Below are 21961 nucleotides of genomic sequence, written 5' to 3'. Positions count from 1 at the left end.
CACCCCCGTTCCCCCATGCTCACAGGCACATAGGTCCCTCACGCATATGTAAATGGAGTTCGCACCACACATGTGAGGTACTGCCATGAAGGTCAGAGTGAGAGTTCTAGCACCAGACCTCCTGTGCAACTCTAAACAGGTAACTTGTAAAGGCTTTTAAATTTTGCCTATGGAGATTTTTAGGTACCATAATTTGGCACCAAATAATATACCATGGCTGGAGTGGGACAAATTCAGATGGTGGGGGTTGCCCGATTTTAGTCTTTCTGGGGAAGGAGGAGACGCCCAATTTTAGTCTTGCCTAGGGCAACACAAATCCAAAATACATCACTGCATATAACAGTTCATCTTATAGAATGAAATATTGAAATAACAAAACATTTTTTTCTCTGTACTTTCCATTAAAGTACTGAAGTATTAAGTAAAGTATTAATAAATAATCCAGTTTTATCTTGAACCAGTAAATAAGGTATTGTCTTTATAAATATGACAAAATACATACATTTATTAACAAATACAAACTAAAAAAATCGAGTAAGGAATTACATTTGCATTGCAGTACAGATACAATCCCAGCATGCATTCAAATGACAATACCTTTCTTTTACCACAGTGCAAAAAAATGAATGCATCTACCTTGCAGCAAATTGATTCATACATGTTGACTGCCAACACGTGTATATCTTGCTTACTAAATTGTGATTGACTTTCTCAACTGCCTTGTAATTTTTACTAGGATTATAAAACAGCCCATCACAATAGATTGACAATGAAACTATTCAGGCAAGGGGAATTAAACAATAAATGCAAGGGGAATTCTGACAACTGCCATACAGAGGCTATTGTCAAGAGATACTTTGGACCTGTTTTGAGTTGTAATTAAGCTGGGTAAAATCAATGGTGGAGTTAAATAGAGAGAATAACAAAAATCATAATTGGTTGTAACAATATCAACTTCCTGTGTGCTGATTCTCCAGTTGATTTTTCATGTCTTAAAACAGACAAAATGGTCGTTTCAATAAAAATAAAGATGTTTCAGTACACAAAATGGTAAAATGATGTAAAACAACTTCATAAAAGTGTCATATGAAGTGATCTACATTAGTGATTAAAGAATGCTGAACTAACTTAGCTATGATGGCGAGGGGAATGTGCAAAGTGCTGGTGATAAATGAATTATTACGCTTTGGTCACTCCCAATTACATTGGAAACATTACTAACTGCTAGAGGCACAGAGGGCAGGACAGCATACCATGAGCTAGGACGGCAATGCTTACAAAGTATTGGCATCCTCTTACCATCACTACAGCAGTCTGGTTGTTGGGATATTACCCTAATAAGTGACATGCTCAGGAAGGCATAGCACTATTCATATCTTGCTGCAACTAAATACATTTCACAATTAAATTAACAGATTAATTTGCTAATTATGATGAGCAAAATACTCAGGAAAAATTACATTAAACCAGGAGAAAAAGTAAAAAAAAAAAATGAAAGTACAAGGGTTTGAAATATGGAAAAAAAAAATATTTTCATATTTCAGTGCCGCTGGAAGAAAAATATGTCAAATTGCTCTGGGTGACACAATTTTATACACGAGGACCATTATAAGTGGTTTCAGAGCTAAACTATTTTACAGTACATGATACTGTAAAAAGAATACACATTCATAAATCACAACTCTAACTACACGTACATACAATTAATTTTGCACTCATTTAAATCACACAAATAAATTACTAGAATTAAAGTTAAATACCTATTAATTGAACGCCACATAGTTCAACTAGAGACATCGCTTTTGTCATTGAGGTTCTCCTTAGTTTTGTTCATACTAATTAGCATGGGAATACCCAGTGTTTCTGTCATGGTCATCATTTTCTTTATTTTGTTGTGCTTCTTTTCTTTACCTTTAAAAAAAACCAAAGGTTAAAATATAAATATGACATAATGCATTTTGGGAGCCTTGTTTGTAAAGGCCATGTTTGAATCATATTTATAATTGCAGTGCGTTTGACACAGTCTAAATAAGCCCCAACTTCTATTCCACATGTGCCGAATCCATCCCTCCAGGTCATTTCATGTGGCCGTCAGCTGCAGCACCCCCCTAGTCTTTGCCCCCACCTTGCCTGAGCAGTCAGCAACTGGAAGGGAGGCAGAACTCCTCAGCCAGATCCTCCGTCACTCTGTGCAACCACGGACAGGCTCATCTCCATCCCCTCCTCTCCTGTCTCAGCAGTCAGTAGCAAAGAAGAGGATTGAACTCCTCCTACAGATCCTGTGTCTCTCTTTGCAGCTTAGGACAGGCCATCTCCACCCCCCACCCCCTTTCCTGTCCCAGCATTCAGCAGCAGAGAGGAGTACAGACCTTCTTTGCCAGATCCTGCATTTCTCCATGCAGCCATGGACAGGATCGTCTCTGTACCCCCTTTCCCATCTCAGCAGTCCACAGTAGAGAGGATGACAGAACTCCTACGTATGCTGTGCCTCTCTGTGCAGTTGCAGCATTCCCACGTTTCTGCCTCCCCTGGTCTCAGCATTCAGCAGACTCCAGTCCTTCTCCAGACCCTACCCTTTCTGCTTCCAAGCTCTGCCCCAAGTTTATTCCCTGCAGCAGCAGTAAGGGGGGTGCACTGTAATGCAATGGAGAGTGGGGGACTCTTGACTTCTGATGGTGGGGGGCTCTTGATATCTGATGTAAGGGAGGGTGGGGAGCTCTGCACATCTAGTCTTACAGGTACAACTGGCCCTTTGAGGGCAACCATAATGCTGGTGCAGCTAGACGTGCTGATGCGGTTAGACACCCCTGTTCTATTCTATTTTCTCTCACTACAGAAGCCTTGGCATTGGTGTAAGACATGAATTAGGGCAACACTTTGGCTAGCATACATATTGAACCACTTGATTTTCGTCTAGGCTACAGGTACTCAGTGTGTAACAAATCTGGCGATTCATGGCAATGGCCAAGTTAGGTAGATGTAGACAAGCCAGGAGGCTACCAAGAGTCTACATTCGTTCAGACGTTTCTGGATGCCCTCTAACCATAAATAATTTATTCAGACAGTTCTGTATCTGCGTGGCAAGCTCTTGCCCTGGAAAAGCAGTCATTAGCCTACAAATAGACCAGGTAAAGACAGAGGGCCTAAAATGAGCTTGCCCTATGATCATCTGCACGTACAAGAGGCTTTTTAAATACTTAAAACAAAACTTGACTCTCTCAATCAGCATGGACTATTTCTAATCCTTATGCTGCTAGCATTAGTAAAGTATATCATATTTACTTGTTTTAACCTTTTCTTTTTTTGTATTCCTTCATTAACTTCCTGGTTTCCGTGCCTAAGGAAATGATGTCATGCATCCCAGGAGTCTTCAGGAGGGGAGGGTTCTCATCTCAGCCAATGCCTGAGCTAAGGGCAGATGGATTCCAGGAAGTTACTGCTATATGAAACACCTGTCCTTACTCAAGATGACCACAGCCAGAAATGCCAGGAGGTGTTTTTCAAAATGTTTTCTCAGCAAAATAAAGCATGGAGACATGAATGGATGGAGGAGTTTGTTTTGAATATTAAAAATAAATTGTATAGCATTTTTGGTTTGTGGTGCTCAGATGCAGTGCAGTTCCACTTTAAGTTGGAATCTAAGCATTTGAATCTGAGGTTTAAATCGTCTTAACTTACCCAATCTCCTTCACGTTCTGAATAACCCAGGGCAAGTTAGGTCTGGAGTAAAGAATCTTTCCTTCTTTTGTGATAAACCTGGAAGAAATACATAGTATTTGAGAACACTTCATAAGTTTTTATTAGCATTAAGATATAAACAGCAGATATGCATATAATCAGAAACTGGCTAGTTTTTGCTCATATCAATGTAAACATTTATTTCTACTGTGCAGAGAGATACAAAGCAGCATGTCCATATTGACAGGAGAGAGATCTGTGTTTACACACAGATCTCTCCCCTCTCAGCCCTGCCGACAATCACCAAGTCCCGGCTAGGAATCGCCGGCTGGGAAACGGAGCTTGACATATCCAGCAGCCAATGACCTCCTTTATTGTATACTCTTTGTAAAATCAATGACAGTGCAGCAGGATGAAAGACTACCCCTAACATGTTTTATGCCAACCAGCGCTCTATGAGTAAGCGTTGGTTGGCGTGAAGCAAGCTAGAGTAGTCTTGTTCATCCTGCTGCATTGTAATTCATTTATGAAGAGTCTACAATCAAAGTTAATGTTGTTTACCGGTCATGCAGTCATCTGATTTTCTCCATGCCTCAAGTTTACAGTGGAGAACTGGATTAGCAGCTGGGATTTTGGGCAGAGAGAGGTGGACGGACCCGGAGCAGGATTGTATAGTAAATATGGGAGCGCTGTGCAGAATATGAGCCCTGTTTACATTAGGTGAACAGAAGCTTGCCGGTGGGTGAAAGTGACCAGGACCGTTCATAAAGCGCAGTGCTACTCGCACATGTGCAGCGGGTACCCGGATGTGAAGCCGCAAGCTGTCACAGCCGGGTGCCCAATCTGAAGATGCCGGCGCCTGGAACACAGGACGGCCGGTGAAACGGGCTACAGGGGACACACAATGGGACCGAGGGACAGGTAAATGGCTGTTTTTTAAAAGTCAGCAGCTATAGTTTTTGTAGCTGCTGACTTATTTTTGGACCGGGTGAGTGGAACTCTGCTTTAATGCATAAAATCCATTAAGTTAAAAACCCTTGAGGATTTAGAACTACTTTAATGCCTGAACTCAGCTGCTGCAACTAGAAAATGAGGCAGAACACTGCACATTCACGTAGATTGAACCTTGTAGCACCCATGCTACAACTGTGCGCCCACTATGGGGTGCGCACATGTAGCATGCAGCCAGTTCTGCAAACAGCAGGATGGAGGGGGATCAAGGGACCAGAGGTTTCTGTAGAAAAGACCCCTAATGCATATGTAAAGGAAACCAAGAGCAGCATTTTAAAATGAGGACCACCGGTAGGTTCCATTCAAGGAATCTGGAATTGCATACAGGAGAATTGTTCAAAGTTACTAAAGGCGAATATTCACTTTATTAGACTTTCAGTTTGATGACAGGTTTACACCATGCCCAGAGCTGAATTGCACAAGAAAGCGCTCTGCATTCCTGTGCGGTGTGAATTCAAGGCCATGAATTTTGAATGGGCTAAAGTCGCACCGCACTGTGCCACACTGGGGTATATTTACTAAAGCTTGGGAGTGCAAAATCAGGCTCACTTCTGCATAGAAACCAATCAGCTTCTAACCTCAGCTTGTTCAATTAAGGTTTGGCAATAAAACCTGGAAGCAGACTGGTTTCTATGCAGAAGTCAGCCTGATTTTGCACTCCCCAGCTTTAATAAATAAGCCCCACTGTAACCAGATCACATGGTACAAAAGTACCATGCAATCTGGTGCGGGCAAACACACTGCATTTGTGACCGGCACTTGGGGTGTCATTAAATTTCTATTGACACCCGCTGCAGATTGCAAAAGCTGTATGTTTTGCATCTAGGTTTAATTGCAAAGGAAAGCACAGCATGTTCCTGCGTGATTCAGATGTGGGCATGTGAGAACTGGCCTTATTAGCCTGTTTTTGGTGTAAAATACGTATAAATTCTAGGTCAGCCGGACAGTAATGGTTATTACCTGTACAGAAAGGTCAGTGCGGTAACGCACGTCTGATGTTACAGTTAGAGATGAGGGCTTCTCAAAAAAGGCAAAAGCAAAATTCACAAATATGGTGACATACAGGATCCTTAAAAAGTAAGCAATAATAGATAATAAAATAAATACAACTTTACAGCAGAGATGTGTTATTCATTGGAGGGATTAGATAAAAGTCAAATGTCCCCAGACATCCCAGGATGTAGAAAACACCTCCAGAGGCTTTGCTTCTGGTATTTCAAATTAAAATCCAAGGACAGGCAGAAGAGGCAGTTCTACCTTCAACCATGGACTGCACTACAGGGTTTTCAAATCCAGTTACTGGAAATATCCCACTTTTTATCAACTAAAATAAGAGTTAAAAGGCAAACGTTACCTGTGTCTTTTGACAGATATACCCAGTAAATATTTTACCATTGCAGTACCTCTAGCATCTCCCCTGCAACCTTCATACAGTCTATAGCCCCTTTAGAGTCTCCCTGCCTGCCACCCACAGATTATAGCCCCTCTAGTATCTCCCTTCGTGCCACCTACACCCTCTATATACTCTCTAGCATCTCCCTCCATGCCCCATACACCCTCTATATTCTCTCTAGTATCTCCCTGCCAACCCACCACCTTCAGGGAAGTTTGCCTGTCATTCTAGAACTGTGGCCACTCTGCACCTCCTTCCCACCACCACCTACAGGAGGTCACACAGAGGATGGCTTTCTGATCCAGTTTGCAGTTGTGTTTTGCACTGCAGACCCTATGCAAATCCAGGTCTGCCAGGATTGCCTCCATGTAACAGGATTTGAGAATGGTGACTCGCTCATGATAGCAAATAATGCATTGTGGGAAGGCAGGGGGTATAGCCATGTATTTTTATACCTGAAAGTACTGGGATTTTCACTGGTGTGGATATGGGAGGTAGACAGGAACTAGGAAGGTAATTAATCACTTCCCGTGCGGCCCATGTATATAAACGGCCAGACGGGAGCAGTGCAGGGGTGGGTGGCCGATTATAATCGTCCTCCCCGCTCCCTACCTGTGTGCACCCAGCACCGCGATTGTTGTACAGGACGTCTGTGTGACGATCACGTGATCACTGATTGGCCAATCAGTGATCACATGAAGAGTAGTAAGCAAGATGTCGTTTCTGACATCATTGCTTACTACGTGTGAAATCTGTGAATGATCACAGAGGTGACATGGTACAAGGCTATTCACAACAGCCTTGTACCATGTGACAAGCTGTGACCAATCACAGCTCACACAGTATTTCTCAATGGCTGCAAGAATGCAGCCAAAGAAGAGTAGAAATTATTGCTTTTACAGCCTTTATGGGTGTAAAAGCAATCAGTGTAAAAAAAAAAAATCTTCACCACTCCCCACAAGTAGTGACACTGTACTACTTGTGGGGGGTGATGAAGATTTTTTTTTTTTTACTGCTAGAGTGACAGTATGTTGACAAAAAAAACATAAATAATAATATAAAGAAATAAAATAAAAATGTAAAAAGAGTTTTTGAAAAGTTATAATAATTTTTGGTTATAAACTAATTTGGGTTATTTTTTTTTTACTAAAAAGATAACTGAATAAATGTTGGCCAAGATTTATGAAGAAAGATTATTTATTTTTTCAAAATATTTGGGACTTTTTCATTTATATAGCAAAAAAAAATATTATCCATCTCAAAAAATGCTAAAAAATTCATATGGGTACAGTGTTGCATGACCGTGTAATTGTCATTCAAAGTGTGATAGTGCTGAAAGATGAAAATTGGCCTGGACAGGAAGGGGGTAAAAGTGTCCAGACTTGAAGTGGTTAAAAGGCATTTACCAGAATTTTTTTACTATTTAACTATCTTAAACTAGGAAAAAGTGTTATTCCTGCCAAAACCTTTTTTCCAAAGAAGGTGGGATGCAGTTAGGATCTCTGTCTGTGCTCACTGCAGGGGAGATTCCTCCTCCCTACATGTTCAAAGGAACAGGAAGTGAACGGGATCTCTCTAGGGACGCATCAGCAAATAAAACCACTTTATTCATAGAAGGGGAAGTGTTAGAACCTCTGTGATTTTTTTTTCTTGCCTTTCATATAGTGTAAACGTTAGCTGGGTATACACAGTCTTTTTTCAAGCAACCAGTTGATTGAATGGGAAGAAAAAAAACAAAAGAAAAACCAAAAAACAACTTCCCAAATCCCAGCATGCACACAAGTGAGGGATACACACATACTGAGATATGGGCAGTTCATGCTGGACAGGAGGAATTTCAATACGCATATACCCTGCTTTACTCTCCTCATTTCCTATGTGGGTTAAGTGAAATTTCCTTGATAAATGTCAATAGAAACTCAACAGATGTCCTAACACTTCCACTTGCAAAAACAATAGAAAAAATGATTTTGTTTGAAGATTCACCTAAAATCCATCTCATTTATTACTGTGCCGGAACCCACAGCCCACAGAGGATGCCAGTGAATAATGGAGATGTGGACATGGAAGGATTGTGTACCATGTATTGCCTATAGCCAACACACAGCAAGTATTTATACAGCAATAAATGAAAAATAAAAGCTTACTTACTACTGGCACAGATCAGAATAATCCCAGCAATAGAGCTGCAGAGAATACAGATCAACACGATGGTCTATGGAGCGATTCTGCGAACAGAAAGAACACAGCCAGGTCATAAAATAAAGACTAACAAAGCATTCCCATTCCACCAATACAAAAGCAGTTACTCATACGCATTCTTATAACCACTCAATGCCGTCATCTTTCTCATCATCTTAACCACTTCCTGTCCGGACACTTTTACCCCCTTCCTGTCCAGGGCAATTTTCAGCTTTCAGCGCTATCACACTTTGAATGACAATTGCGCGGTCATGCAATACTGTACCCATGTGAATTTTTTACCATTTTTTTGAGACAGATAAAGCTTGGTGACACTGTACTACTTGTGGGGGGTGATGAAGATTTTTTTTTTTTTTTTTACACTGATTGCTTTTACACCCATATAGGATGTAAAAGCAATCATTTCTCTTTCTCTCTGTCTGCATTCTTGCAGTCATTGAGAAATACTGAGTGAGCTGTGATTGGTCACAGCTTGTCACATGGTACAAGGCTGTTGTGAATAGCCTTGTACCATGTGACCTCTGTGATCATTCACAGATTTCACACGTAGTAAGCAATGATGTCACAAGTGACATCTTGCTTACTACTTTGCATGTGATCACTGATTCGCCAATCAGTGATCACATGACCGGGACCTCGTACAGAGGTCCCGTCCGACGATCGGTGTTTCACTGTGTCCGGAGGACACAGCGGACACCGGATCGCGGTGGTGCGCGCTCCTAGGGAGCGCGCACAGCTAGAAAAGGCGGGTGCCGTTTAGGAACGGCAACCCGACCTTGGACTGCCACCGTCCTGCCGTTTATAAACAGCAGGCGGACGGCAAGAGGTTAAAATATTTAGGGATGGTTACCTGCAAAAGACACCTGGCAATTAGACCCCTGATGTCTCCCCTGCCCTTCACTGAAGCCAATGAAGCGCAGATCACGCAGTGCGAGTCTGAGGTTCAAAGGTGGAAAACTGGAACCTGGGAAACATAGTGGGAGGTGGTAGGGGAATTGGATGGTGCATTAACGGGGGCCCATGAAAGTGATCCATCAGCTGTACATCCACCAGATCGCTTCTACCTGACAGTTGAAAATCGGCTTGTTAAAGATGCATGCTACAGCACCTGGGAAACTGTGTAAAACCCTCTGCTGCTGCAGACATATGCCATACATGAGTGGAAGCAATAGGATTCAATAAAGTCCTAAAAGGCTACGTTCACCTTTCTGACCAGATTTCATATTAAATCTATATTTAAGGTGTAACATAACATATGGTCACCTTCTCCAACCCCCCCATCCTGAAACTGCACCCCACATCTCCGGAACCACAGAGTGCTTCTACATTCACAAAAAAAAACAAAAGATACAAATATCCAGTGATTGTGTTTCCAAGTGCAATTAACACAATACTATGCACCTCACATTTTGGGGGCCTGACCCCCTTTTCCAAGTCTTGAAAAAAGACATGAAAAAAGGGGGCCAACACTGTCCCAGAAACAGGCCTCAGCGATTCAACCGTGGCCTCCACCCTCTCTTCCGCTAGCAGTGCCAGCTTTGTCCATAGCTGTGGCACATGCAGGGTCCCCGGCACCTTGAGCAAGCAGGCGCTGAGGACTGAACTGCTGTTCTGGTCCTCCCTCTGCCCCACTGGTGTCACACTTTGGATAGGACACTTCATGTGCCAGCATGGGTACCCCCAGACAAGTGTGGATGCATAAGGAGGCACAAGGCACGAGAGTTCCTCACAGAGATCTGCGATTTTGATATTGTATTATGTAATATGGTTCATTATTAAAGGATTCATTGCACTAGGGCACATGTGTGCTTTGTCTATTTTTTGTTTATGCTTCTACCTGAGGCTGTTTGAGTTTGATTTAGGTGCAGCTGTGTATGGCTCTGATCACACAGCCATGTGACCAATTCACAGGGATCAGTGATTGGAAAGACTACAAGTCCCATCTGCCACAAGAGCAGAGGAACTCACAGATCTAATTAGAGTGCTGTGTGGTGGTGTCACTATACTTGTAATCCATTGATATTTTCCTCCACTTCCAAAACAGTATGTGCATACCTCCAGAGAGACTGGGGGCTGGGCTGGGGACGATGCAGGAGCCTATGCACTGCACCAGCAATAAACTGATTGTAACTGCCATGCTCTGCAGGCTTCAATGCAGTTTATTCTGACTCAGATTGTTGTGATAGCAATTTATCCCTTGTGAGACCTCTCTGCCTAGCCTGTAAAAACGGATATCATCACTGTGGACAATCCTTATCAGATAGCTGAACTAACTTATCAAAGAGGGGGATAAGATAGCCAGTTCAACATGCCAGCCAGCCAACAACCATCCATGTTCACTGCTGTAAAAGCCAGTTACTTGATTGGATTGTGATCTAGAGAACTGGAGGCCAAGTCAACACCTCAAACTCCCTGTACCCCTCCAACCATTTTTGCAGTGTGGCGGGGAGCATTCTCCTGCTGAAAGAGGCCACTGCCATCCAGGAACAGCGTTTCCATGAAGGGTTGGACTCCTTCAGCAGCAATGCTTAGGTAGGTGGCCTGTAGAAAGTAACTTCCACATGAATGGCAGGAGCCAAGGCTTCCCAGCAGAACATTGCCCAAAGCACCACCCTGTCCCCACCGACTTACCTTCTTCTTATACTGCATCCCACAGCCATCTCCTCCCCAGGTAAGTGAGACACACCCAACCATCCACATGATGTAAGAAAACTAACATGATTCTTCAGACCCGCCACCTTCTTCCATTACTCCGTGCTCCAATTCTGATGCTCATGTGATCATTGTAGGGGCTTTTGTTTGTGAAGCTGGGTCAGCATGAGCACCGACTAGTCTGCAGATATACAACCCCCATAGACAACAAACTGTGATGCCTATTTTTTCTGCTTTCAAAACTTCAACTTCAGAGACAACATGTTCACTTGCCGCCTAATATATCTCAGCCACTTTCAGATGTCATTGTAAGCAGATAATCAATGTTGTTCCCTTCACCTGTCAATGGTCATAATGTTCTGGCTGATCAGTGTTCTGTATACAGATCCCAGTATACAGGTTTATATTATATACAGATCCCGATATTATTGTATAGAATATAAAACCCTGTCTGATATTCTGCAAATAGAGACGTCATGCCGGGTGTAGCTGATCTCTCCGGGATAATGGCCTCCAATCGCATCCCCCCTCCGATCGCACAACCCCCTCCTATCGCATCCCCCACGCGATTGTATTCTGCCCTCCAATTGCACATCCCTTCCTACAATCTCATCCTGCCCTCCGATCGCATCCTGCCCTCCAATCATGCATCCCCTTTTGATCGCATCCCCCCCTGCGATTGCATCCTGTCCTCCAATTGTGCATTCCGCCCTCCGATCCCATCCCTTCCTACAATCACATCCCGCCCTCCGATCGCACCCTGCCCTCGGATCGCACACCCGCCTTCTGATCGCATCCCGCCCTCTGATCACACACCTCCCTCCGATCGCACACCCCCCTCTGATCGCATCCCCCCTCCGATCGCACACCCCCCTCCAATCGCATCTCCCTCCGATCGCCTCCCGCCATCCGATCGCACACCCCCCTCCGATCGCATCCCGCCCTCCGATCGCACCCTGCCCTCAGATCGCACACCTGCCTTCCAATCACATCTCACCCTCCAATCGCACACCCCACCTCCGATCACATCCACCCCCCTCCGATCGCATCCCTGTCACCCATCACACCCCCACCTTCCAATTGCATCCCTACCCTCCGATCGCATCCCCCCCGATCGCATCCAGCCCTCTGACTGCACACCCCCCCCACACCTCCGATCGCATCCCGCCCTCCGATTGCACCCCCCCCTCCGATCGCATCCCCCACCCTCCAATTACACCCCCCTCCGATTGTATCCTCCTCCCCCATTGCACCCCTGCCCTCTGATCGCATCCCCCCCCTCCGATCACATCCCCCGTCCAACCACAGGGCCGCTCTCACCATTACTGTCCAGGGCCCTCCATGCACCAAGACCCCCCCTCCAGAGGAAGAGGGTCCGGTGTAGCGGCAAGATCTGTCTCCCATGAAGATCTGTCCCCCTTGAAGCAACTGCGCATGTCCCTATTTCAGGCACGATCATTCCATTACAGAACTACTGCATCCGACCATGTACCTTGAAGTAACCCCTTCATGCCAATCTGTTGGAACATCACAGAGGTACTCAGAAAAGATCGGCGTGTCTGCTGGGCAAAGCAGGACACAGACAGGATTGGAAGGATGAGTCATTTAACCCTTAGATGCTGAGTGATCTGCACAGTATACAGGCTGATTCATTTATTGTGTACATGATAAATCCTCTGCAGCACACGGACACAATATTTAACCCTTTACACGCTACGCCATTCGCATGGGTACACGCCAATGTAGGATGTCAGTGCGGTTGCAGTTCTGTCACTGGAGGGTGTTACTTTGGTAGGGGTGCTGTTTACGGCAGAAGGGGCTGTAGTGCGAGGGGTTCACAATGTATCTGTGGCTGTTGAGGTGGTACTTGTGGGGTGGAAGTCTGTCAATATTTGTTCGGGTAGTTTTGGTGTGGAGGTCTGTGGGTGGTAGGCGGTGTGACAGCAATTTCTGTATCCCTTGAACATCTGTAGTGGTAGGGAGTGGGTGCTCATCACTAGGGGGACCAGGCGTAGTTAGTTGAGGGGTGACAGCTGGCCCAGTGATATTTCAGTGGATACAATTTCACATTCTGCATTATGAATCAAAGTGATACATCATTTCATGGCCTCCATGATTATCAGAGGATAAATCGAATGGATACCTAATTCCATTAACCACTTGCCTACCGGACACTTATACCCCCTTCCTTACCAGGCCAATTTTCAGCTTTCAGCACTGTCGCACTTTGAATGACAATTGCGTGGTCATGCAGCATTGTACCCATGTGAAATTTTTATAATTTTTTTTCTCACAAATAGAGCTTTTTTTTGGTGGTATGTACTCCCCGCTGGGTGTTTTACTTTTTGCGCTATAAACAAAAAAAGAGCAAAAAATGTGAAAAAAAAAAGTTTCTTTGTTTCTATTATAAAATTTGGCAAACAGGTAATTTTTCTCCTTCACTGATGTGCGTTGATGAGGCAGCACTGATGGGTACAGATAGGCGGCACTGATGGGCACTGATAGGCAGCACTAATAGGCAACACTGAAGGGCACTGATAGGCAGCACTGAAGGGCACTAATAGGTGGCACTGATAGGCAGCACTAATGAGGTGGCACGGATAGGTGGCACGGATAGGTGGCACTGATGATGGGTACTGATAGTCAGCACTGACTGCTGGGCTCCACTGATGGGCACTGGTGGGTGGCACTGATGGGCACAAGTGGGTGGCACTGATGGGCACAGGTGAGTGACACAGGTGGGTAGACAGTACTCCATTTTATAATCTGAAGATCTGCCAATCAGACCGCTGGGCGGGACAACCACTGCCATACTAGCGTAGTCAGAACGGTAACTAGGCAACCCTAGCGTCGGACTCGCAGTGAAAACAAGCCTGTTTTCCACAGACCCTATAGATCACAGGGCAGTACTTCTTAATGTCACTATATAGTATATATCCCTTAATGGCTCCCTACATCATTATTGGACAGTATAAATTGGACATCCTCAAAAAAGCTTTAATAATCTAAATAATTATAAATTTGATCGGGGAAGCTCTGAAACTGTGGCAGGACAGGAATGATGGTGGCGCATAGTTCTGAGGAAGTCTCGGCCTTCCTGTTGGGTTCACGAAGTTCAGAATTGATTGCACCTCCTCCCAGTTGGCTGTGGTCTGGTGGGATAACTGGGGTGTTGTGCATGGCCTGATAGGTGGAATGTGGGTGGGGTGTCCTCCTTCAGGGGGTGACCACAGTACCCTGAGGGTTGTCATTCCCCCTGTTGCTGCCATGGGCTCTATTCAGATGTTTTGGAATTGTAATTCTAAAAAAAACCTAATTTTTTATTTAACATCCAATTGTTTATTGTAACACACTATTGTGAGCATTTTTCTATGTCAGTAAAACTGAGGACTGGTAGGATGAGGACGGCGACAAAGGCAGTTCTCTGTGAACAAACTTCACGACAATTAAATCGCTTTAGACCTTTCAGACTGAAGGCATCTATGTGGAAGAGAGCTCTGCATTGATTAAAGAAGGGAAATGTGTCGGGACATTACAGGTGATCATTGCTGACCACTGCATCACCCACCATAAGATAACAGCAACAACCATTTCAAGTCTGTTCTCTGTTTTGTGAATGAAAAGGGTTGTTCTTATGTAGATCTTAGTAAACAAGTCTGGAGAGGAAGATGGAAGGTTCTAGGATGAGGCTTATTACAATCAGGCATCTAACACTAAAAATACGATGACTAGCATGGAGTAGGTTAGCGTAGTGTAGTTTAGTGTAGGTCCTGCCCTGAAAGAGTCTACCTTGTCGTGGTGGGCAGGCTTGTCATCTTTTGGTTAAAAATGTCACAACTGGAGAAAGAATGTATTGTCTCTGGGCAGTTTCATTTTTGACCATGGGATTCAACTAAAAGACTCCTAAGATTTCATATAGGCAGACCAGAAAAAAGTGTGCCCAGGGGTCTGACGAAGGGCGGCAAAAACAGCAAATCCCCAAAATTAAGCAAGTGCAGCACCACCCATAAATGAACATAATTAACAATGTGTCTCATTTATAAAATCATACAATAAAGTTCTGTGACAGGGGGTGTAAGTGTCCGGACTGGAAGGGTTGAAAGTGTCCGGACTGGGAGGGGGTGAAAGTGTCCGGACTGGAAGGGGGTGAAAGTGTCCGGACTGGAAAGGGGTGAAAGTGTCCGGAATGGAAGGGGGGGAAGTGTCCGGACTGGAAGGGCGGGAAAGTGTCCAGAGTGGAAGGGTGGTGAAAGTGCCGGGACTGGAAGGGGGGGAAAGTGTCCGGAGTGGAAGGGTGGGGAAAGTGTCCGGACTGGAAGGGGGGGAAAGTGCCCGGACTGGAAGGGGGGGTGAAAGTGTCCGGACTGGAAGGGGGTGAAAGTGTCCGGAATGGAAGGGGGGGGAAGTGTCCGGACTGGAAGGGGGGGAAAGTGTCCGGACTGGAAGGGGGGGAAAGTGTCCGGACTGGAAGGGGGGGAAAGTGTCCGGACTGGAAGGGGGTGAAAGTGTCCGGACTGGAAGGGTGTGAAAGTGTGCGGACTGGAAGGGTGTAAGTGTCCGGACTGGAAGGGGGGGAAAGTGTCCGGACTGGAAGTGGTTAATGGTGTATGTAGAGCCTGACTCTCGTTCCCGGTGATGTCCAGAGATGAAGATGAGTATCTTTCTCCCTATTGCCAGGGCGGGGGGTGGTAGTGGAAGGCTCTCCCAGGTGGGGGGCAAGGGTGTTGTTGGTCAATGTCAGGCTTTCTCCACGAGAGGGACAAGGGGGTGGGGGGGTTGGTGTTGGTCGGTGTCCGTGGGTCAGACGATGTTAGTGTTGCCTAGGGCAGCACAAAACCTAAATACACCATTGGGTGGTTGGCCTTCTTCACCATCTTACTACCACATATAATGCCCCAGCGATTTGACGACAATTCACACTATCAGCCGATGTAAATGGAGGAGCTAACGACTATAAAGGTTTCCTGACACCAACAATGGGGTTATGTAACTAGGACAGGATGGTGCCACTTTCACACACCCACATCCTGCTCTTGGACAATCCACATTTCCATGTTCCATGGCAATCAGGGTGAGGTGACCTAAGTTGTGAATATAAATGCTGAGCATCTTTGTGAAACTCTTAGACAGACTTTCTCAAGAGTTTTACCCAAGGAATCATTGAAATAATTTTCAGGTTTCAGGAAACCCTTGCTAAAATTAATTCATTGGTGATCGGTGGGCAGAATGCTCCTTACATTGGTGGCCTGTTGGAAGAATGGCCCTGACATTGGTGGCCGGTGGGAAGAACGGCCCTCGCATTGGTGGCCGGTGGAAAGAACGGCCCTCGCATTGGTGGCCGGTGGAAAGAACGGCCCTCGCATTGGTGGCCGGTGAGAAGAACGGCCCTCGCATTGGTGGGCGGTGAGAAGAACGGCCCTCGCATTGGTGGCCGGTGGAAAGAACGGCCCTCGCATTGGTGGCCGGTGAGAAGAACGGCCCTCGCATTGGTGGCCGGTGAGAAGAACGGCCCTCGCATTGGTGGCCGGTGGGAAGAACGGCCCTCGCATTGGTGGCCGGTGGGAAGAATTTTGCCCCTTTTAGTGGTAATCATTTGAAAGAGTGGCCCTTGCATTGGTGGCCAGTGGGAAGAATTCGCACCCCCCTTTTAGTGGTAGTCATTTGGAAGATTGCCCCCTACAATGGTGGTCAGCAGGCCACTCTTACAGACCGTTAAAAAGATCTTTGGTGTCCTGCCGTTGGCTCTTCAAATAGGCATTGGGTCCAGAACTATTCAGGCACCATCAGATTCAGCCACAATTCAAAGGACTCTTAACCTCTGGAGGAGCCCCCAGGGTTCCATGGAACACTGGTTGAGAATGGAAGGTCTTGGAACCGAAGAAGTGGTTTTGTCGTGGCGGAGTATAATGAGGGTGGAGGAGGAGAGAGTAGTCTGAATTGGGTCGTGTAGTGCCACCACAGGCCATGGTGCAGTATAATGAGGGTGGGGGAGGGGAGAGTCATCTGAATTGGGCCGTGTGGCGCCCACACAGGCCATGGCGGAGTATAATGAGGGTGGAGGAGGAGAGAGTAGTCTGAATTGGGTCGTGTAGTGCCACCACAGGCCGTGGTGCAGTATAATAAGGATGGGGGAGGGGAGAGTAGTTTGAATTGGTTTGTGTAGCGCCCTCACAAGCCATGGCGGAGTATAATGAGGATGGGGAGGGGAGAGTAGTTTGAATTGGGTTGTGTAGCACCCCCACAAGCCGTGGCGGAGTATAATGAGGGTGGGGAGAGTGGGCGTGGTGCAGTATAATGATGGTGGGGAGGGGAGAGTAGTCTGAATCGGGTTATGTGGCGCTCACACTGGCTGTGGCGGGGATTAATGAGGGTGGGGGAAGGGAGAGTAGCCTGAATTGGGTTCTGTAGCGCCCCCACAAGCCGTGGCGGAGTATAATGAGGGCGGGGAGAGTAGTCTGAATCGGGTCGTGTGGCACCCCCTCGGGCTGTGGCGGAGTATAATGAGGGTGGGGGAGGGGAGAGTAGTCTGAATCGGGTCGTGTGGCGCCCACACAAGCCGTGGCGGAGTGTAATGAGGGTGGGAGAGTAGTCTGAATCGGGTGGTGTAGCGCCCCCACATGCCGTGGCGGAGTGTAATGATGGTGTGGGAGGGGAGAGTAGTGGTGTAGCGCCCCCACATGCCGTGGCGGAGTGTAATGATGGTGTGGGAGGGGAGAGTAGTCTGAATCGGGTCATGTAGCGCCCCCACATGCCGTGATGAATAATGAGGGTGGGGGAGGGGAAGGTAGTCTGAATCGGGTCGTGCAGCACCCTCACATGCTGTGGTGAAGTAAAAGTTTGGTGAGGGAAGGGAGAGTAGTCTGAATCGGGTTCTGGTAGCGCCCACACGCACGCATTTCTTCACTCTTCAGTGGGGCGCCTCCATCTCACACCGCAGACTTGCTCTGCCAGGCAGCCAATCACCTCCACCACCCTCCAAGGTCCCACATGACAACATCTCTTCTTTTTCTTCTCTTTTCGTTTGTTGCTCTTCTCATGTCATGTGGTCTTGGTGGACTCACCAGTGATTGGTTCTGGACACCAATTGGTTCTGGACTCACCAGTGATTGGTTCTGGCCTCACACCCCCCCAAGGTGTGCACATAGCCTTGGTAGTAAGCCGTCCCTCAGCTGATTACCATGGTGTGTCCTGTTCTATATAAACCCTTCCAGGATCTGTGAGGGTCACATCATGGAGAGCCCGTCCATTTCATTCCCTTTATTCCTAGACGTGTCTGCTGTGATGTATGTGTGGATGTATTATTATGAATAATGTATACCTCTTACACCGAATACCGTACTCATACATTACACACAACCGCTCAGCCCCCATCCCCAGATCACACACCAACATACCCACAATCCTCTGCAACATTTATGCAAATGAGAGGGGCGGGGACTTTGCAACCTACCACTCAGAAAACGGGGGCGTGGCATCAGAGCATGGGGGCGGGGCGACAAAGCTTTGGGGCGGCATCTCTATGTCCTCCCATTGAACTTTTTAGAGGGGGTGGCTTTCACCTCCATAAATGTGGGGGCGTGGTACCTCTCTAAATGAGAGTGGGGAAAAGACCGAAACTCCGCCTGGGGGGAGGAGTATGGTGTAGAACTCTTTGAGGGGGCAGAGAAGAGGCGGGATCAGAATCCTCATCTGCCGTGATGGAAGGGGCGGGTCTCCACCTAGGGGGAGGAGAACAGGAGGCAAATCATAGAGAAAGAGGCGGCGCTCTGTGGGCTGAGGACACCTGAAGTGACAGGCTGCCCTCTTTTCTACTTCCGGGTCACCTCTGTTTCCATGGCAACGCCCTGGGATTACAGGGGAAGGAGACATGGACATAGTGGATGGCTCCTCCCACTCTTACAATACTAGATATCTAATAGAGAGATGGTGTCACTGAAATTTGGTTTGGTGTGTTAATGGAATTCTATTCTTTACATGAATCTGAAGAAGAGAAAAAACCTGTTGCCAAGAAAGCTCCTGCCAAAATGCCTCAAGGGAAGAAACCTGGAAAGGAGGAGTCTGAAGAGGAGGGTAAGCTGCCTGCTGTCTTATGAATTGTTGGCACAAATGATGAACAATTTTGGGACTTAATACTGATCTTTGATGACTGATGTTTGCTGATGTGCCATAAATGTGATAACTTTGTTTTTAACATGCAATGGAGATCTCTTTTTACTGGAACTTTTATTTTTTTTTTACTTGTGTAATGAAAGAAAACCTTTTGTCAGATTTTTTTTTTTTTTTTGCCGTCTGTGTCCCCGTTGTAGAGATTCAACATTTTGTTGCCACCAAAACAATGAATGCAGGAGACCTTTTTCTAATGGGGGCACGTTTTCCTGTGACAACTGTCTGAGAGGATATCCTTCACATTGGAAAGATATCTCCTCTTCATGTTGAGGCAACATTGAAGGAAGTGAAGGGAATTCTCTGACACAGATGGTCAATAAATGTAACCCTCTCCTCTTCTATCCAACATATTTAAAAAGGGAAAAAAAAGCCTTTTTGCTCTACTTAACTGCATTGCCATATTTAACCACTTCAAGTCTGGACACTTTTACCCCCTTCCTGGTCCAGGCCAATCTTCAGCTTTCAGTGCTATCACACTTTGAATGACAATTGCGCGGTCATGCAACACTGTACCCATATGAATTTTTTAGCCTTTTTTTTAGACAGATAAAGCTTTATTTTGGTGGTATTTATTCACCACTGGGATTTTTATTTTTTTTGCTATGTAAATGAAAGTCCAAAAATTTTGAAAAAAAGTGTTTTTCTTATAAAATTTTGCAAATATATATTTCATCATAAATCTTGGCCAAAATGTATTCCGTTATCTTTCCAGTAAAAAAAAAAATCCCAAATTAGTTTATAACCAAAATTATAATTTTTAAACATTTTTTTTAACAATTTTATTTTTTTATATTTGTTTTTTTACATACTGTCACTCTAGGAGTGGAGTGTCACCATGGTGACACTACTTTTTTTTTTTTTTTTTTATACTTTACCAGGAAATTGAGCATTTGTTTTCATTAGTTTTTTGCTGAAAAATATTTAAAAAAAAAAAAAGTTCATACATTAAAATTTTTTTTGTACCTTAAAATATTTTCAGGGTTTCATGTGCATTTTTATGTACAAATGTGCGCAAAATGTTAAAAAAATTGGCTCTGGAAGTGATGTGTTTAGGAAACGTTATTCGGGGCGCTGGATGTATGCTGGACTCTTGGTTTTCTGGCACCTATAGACCTTTGTCGTGTACTATGCATATCCAGATGCAGAGATTATCGAAAATGTCAGGAAATCCATATTGGCTGTGTGCATTCCAGTTGAGAAAATTTGAGAATTCTCACCTGGCAATATAATGGCCCTTCTGGGGTACAAGTGTCAAGAAAATTTCAGTTGAGTTTTCTCTTGTCAGTAGTATTAAGTCTGCAAGTGTCAATTTCCTTTAGGTTTTCCAAAACATATGCGGTCAAACCTAAACTTTCAGTTTGTATGCAGACAGGAAGGCTCTTGCGTGTCTTAGTTGAAGGTAAATCTAAAGGAAATTGAATAGGAAAGTTGTGTAATGTATGGCCAGCTTTAGCCTCTGTTCTGCAGTTGCCATGGTGCTGCGCGTGTGATTGGTTAGAACACCAACCATTAAATGGCTTGACAGTTTAGTTGAAAGATGCAGGCAACTGTGACAGTTGTTCTCATGGGATGCTCTGAATGTCATTTACGTGAAACTGTTAAATCGGTGTGTGTATATCTCTGCTTTAAGTTGTGTTGGTATAGTAGCATAATAGCGTTCCCTTGGGTCTCTGGGACAGATAATGAAGCTGAAATTCCTGCTTTACATGCTAATTCTATTCAATGTTGGCCATCATTTCAAAGTTCATGCCATATTTGCTAATGTGTATTTGGTATTTCTGGTTAAAATCTTTTTTTCTTTTTTTTACTCCTTTTGTTAGATTTGTCAGTATTTGTTGCAAATCTGAATTCTGCAAAAGATTATGATGAACTTAAAAATGCTCTGAGGGAGTTTTTTCTGTAAGAAGAACTTGCCAGTGCAGGATGTTCAGATTGGAGCCTCCAAGTAAGTATTTCTTAAGATAACGTGCTGAATAGGCGCCCTATGCTGCAGCTCCTTCACTTGCTCTGCAACTGCATGCTTCTGCTGGTTCACACCTATGCAGTTTGCGTTTCTGCAGTGCTTTTTGCGGTGTGTTTTTGTACATACGGTTTTTTTCTAGTTGCTAGGAAGATTAAACCAAAAAAATGCATTAAAAAAAAATGCACTACATGCTTTTCCGCAGTGTATAATATCACTGTATTAATGTCAGTGGCAGTTGGTCAGTTCCCCCCAGTGTCAGTGTCAAGATTGTCACACTATTGCAATCCCCAAGTTGCTGATCACTGCCATTGGTACACAAATAAATACAAATGTTAGTGTGTACATGTAACCTAGGTTTGTTTAAAAGTTATAGCACCTACAATCTATCGATATACACTTTTCCATCAGACATATAGCACAATACATTTTGGCCAAAAGTTATCTTTTTTTTTTACTATTTTCATTGGATATGCATATAATAGCAGAAAGGGAAAAAAATAAACTTTTGGTCTTTTGACTTATATTGCAAAAAAAACCCAGTGGTGACTGAATGCCACTAAAAGATCTTTGTTTACAAAAAATTGTATATAAATTTCTCTTGGGCTCAGCGTTGTTGACCGTGCATTTACCAGTTACAGTAACGCGTCATTCAGTATAGCATCAAATGGCTTAGTCATGTAGGATGTAAAATCTTCCGGAGCTGAAGTTGTTAATGAGTCGAGTAGAGTGTAAGCTTGTTTTTTGTATTTGGCTGCAATGTGGTACACCACTATTCTCATGCATTAACCTGGGGATCAGCAACCCATAGATCGCGGCCAGGTGACTGGAAGATGGCAGTCTGGACTTGCTTACAGAGTGCAATGCAGAGGGGCTACTTGTGAAGTTGGAGCTGTAGT

At 44.9% G+C, this 21961-nt stretch overlaps 1 long non-coding RNA gene and 1 other non-coding gene across 2 annotated transcripts; one reads left to right on the top strand and one right to left on the bottom strand.

The window, feature by feature from the left end:
- Positions 1-445: 445 nt before the first annotated feature.
- Positions 446-12384, bottom strand: LOC149466507 (uncharacterized). Its single transcript, XR_016312041.1, has 4 exons — positions 12257-12384; positions 8234-8310; positions 3679-3756; positions 446-1911 (listed from the first exon to the last, which is right to left on the bottom strand). It is a non-coding gene; the product is annotated as an uncharacterized LOC149466507 (long non-coding RNA).
- A 6651-nt stretch (positions 12385-19035) lies between these two features.
- Positions 19036-19101, top strand: LOC149466506 (small nucleolar RNA SNORD82). The gene has a single exon (XR_016312054.1). It is a non-coding gene; the product is annotated as a small nucleolar RNA SNORD82 (small nucleolar RNA).
- Positions 19102-21961: the final 2860 nt, after the last annotated feature.

This window comes from Staurois parvus, unplaced genomic scaffold (genome assembly GCF_062004578.1).
Source record: "Staurois parvus isolate SC_StPar_1 unplaced genomic scaffold, SC_StPar_1.0 ptg000126l, whole genome shotgun sequence".
In the NCBI taxonomy this organism is placed as follows: Eukaryota; Metazoa; Chordata; class Amphibia; order Anura; family Ranidae; genus Staurois; species Staurois parvus.
This window is presented reverse-complemented; position numbering and strand designations above follow the sequence as displayed.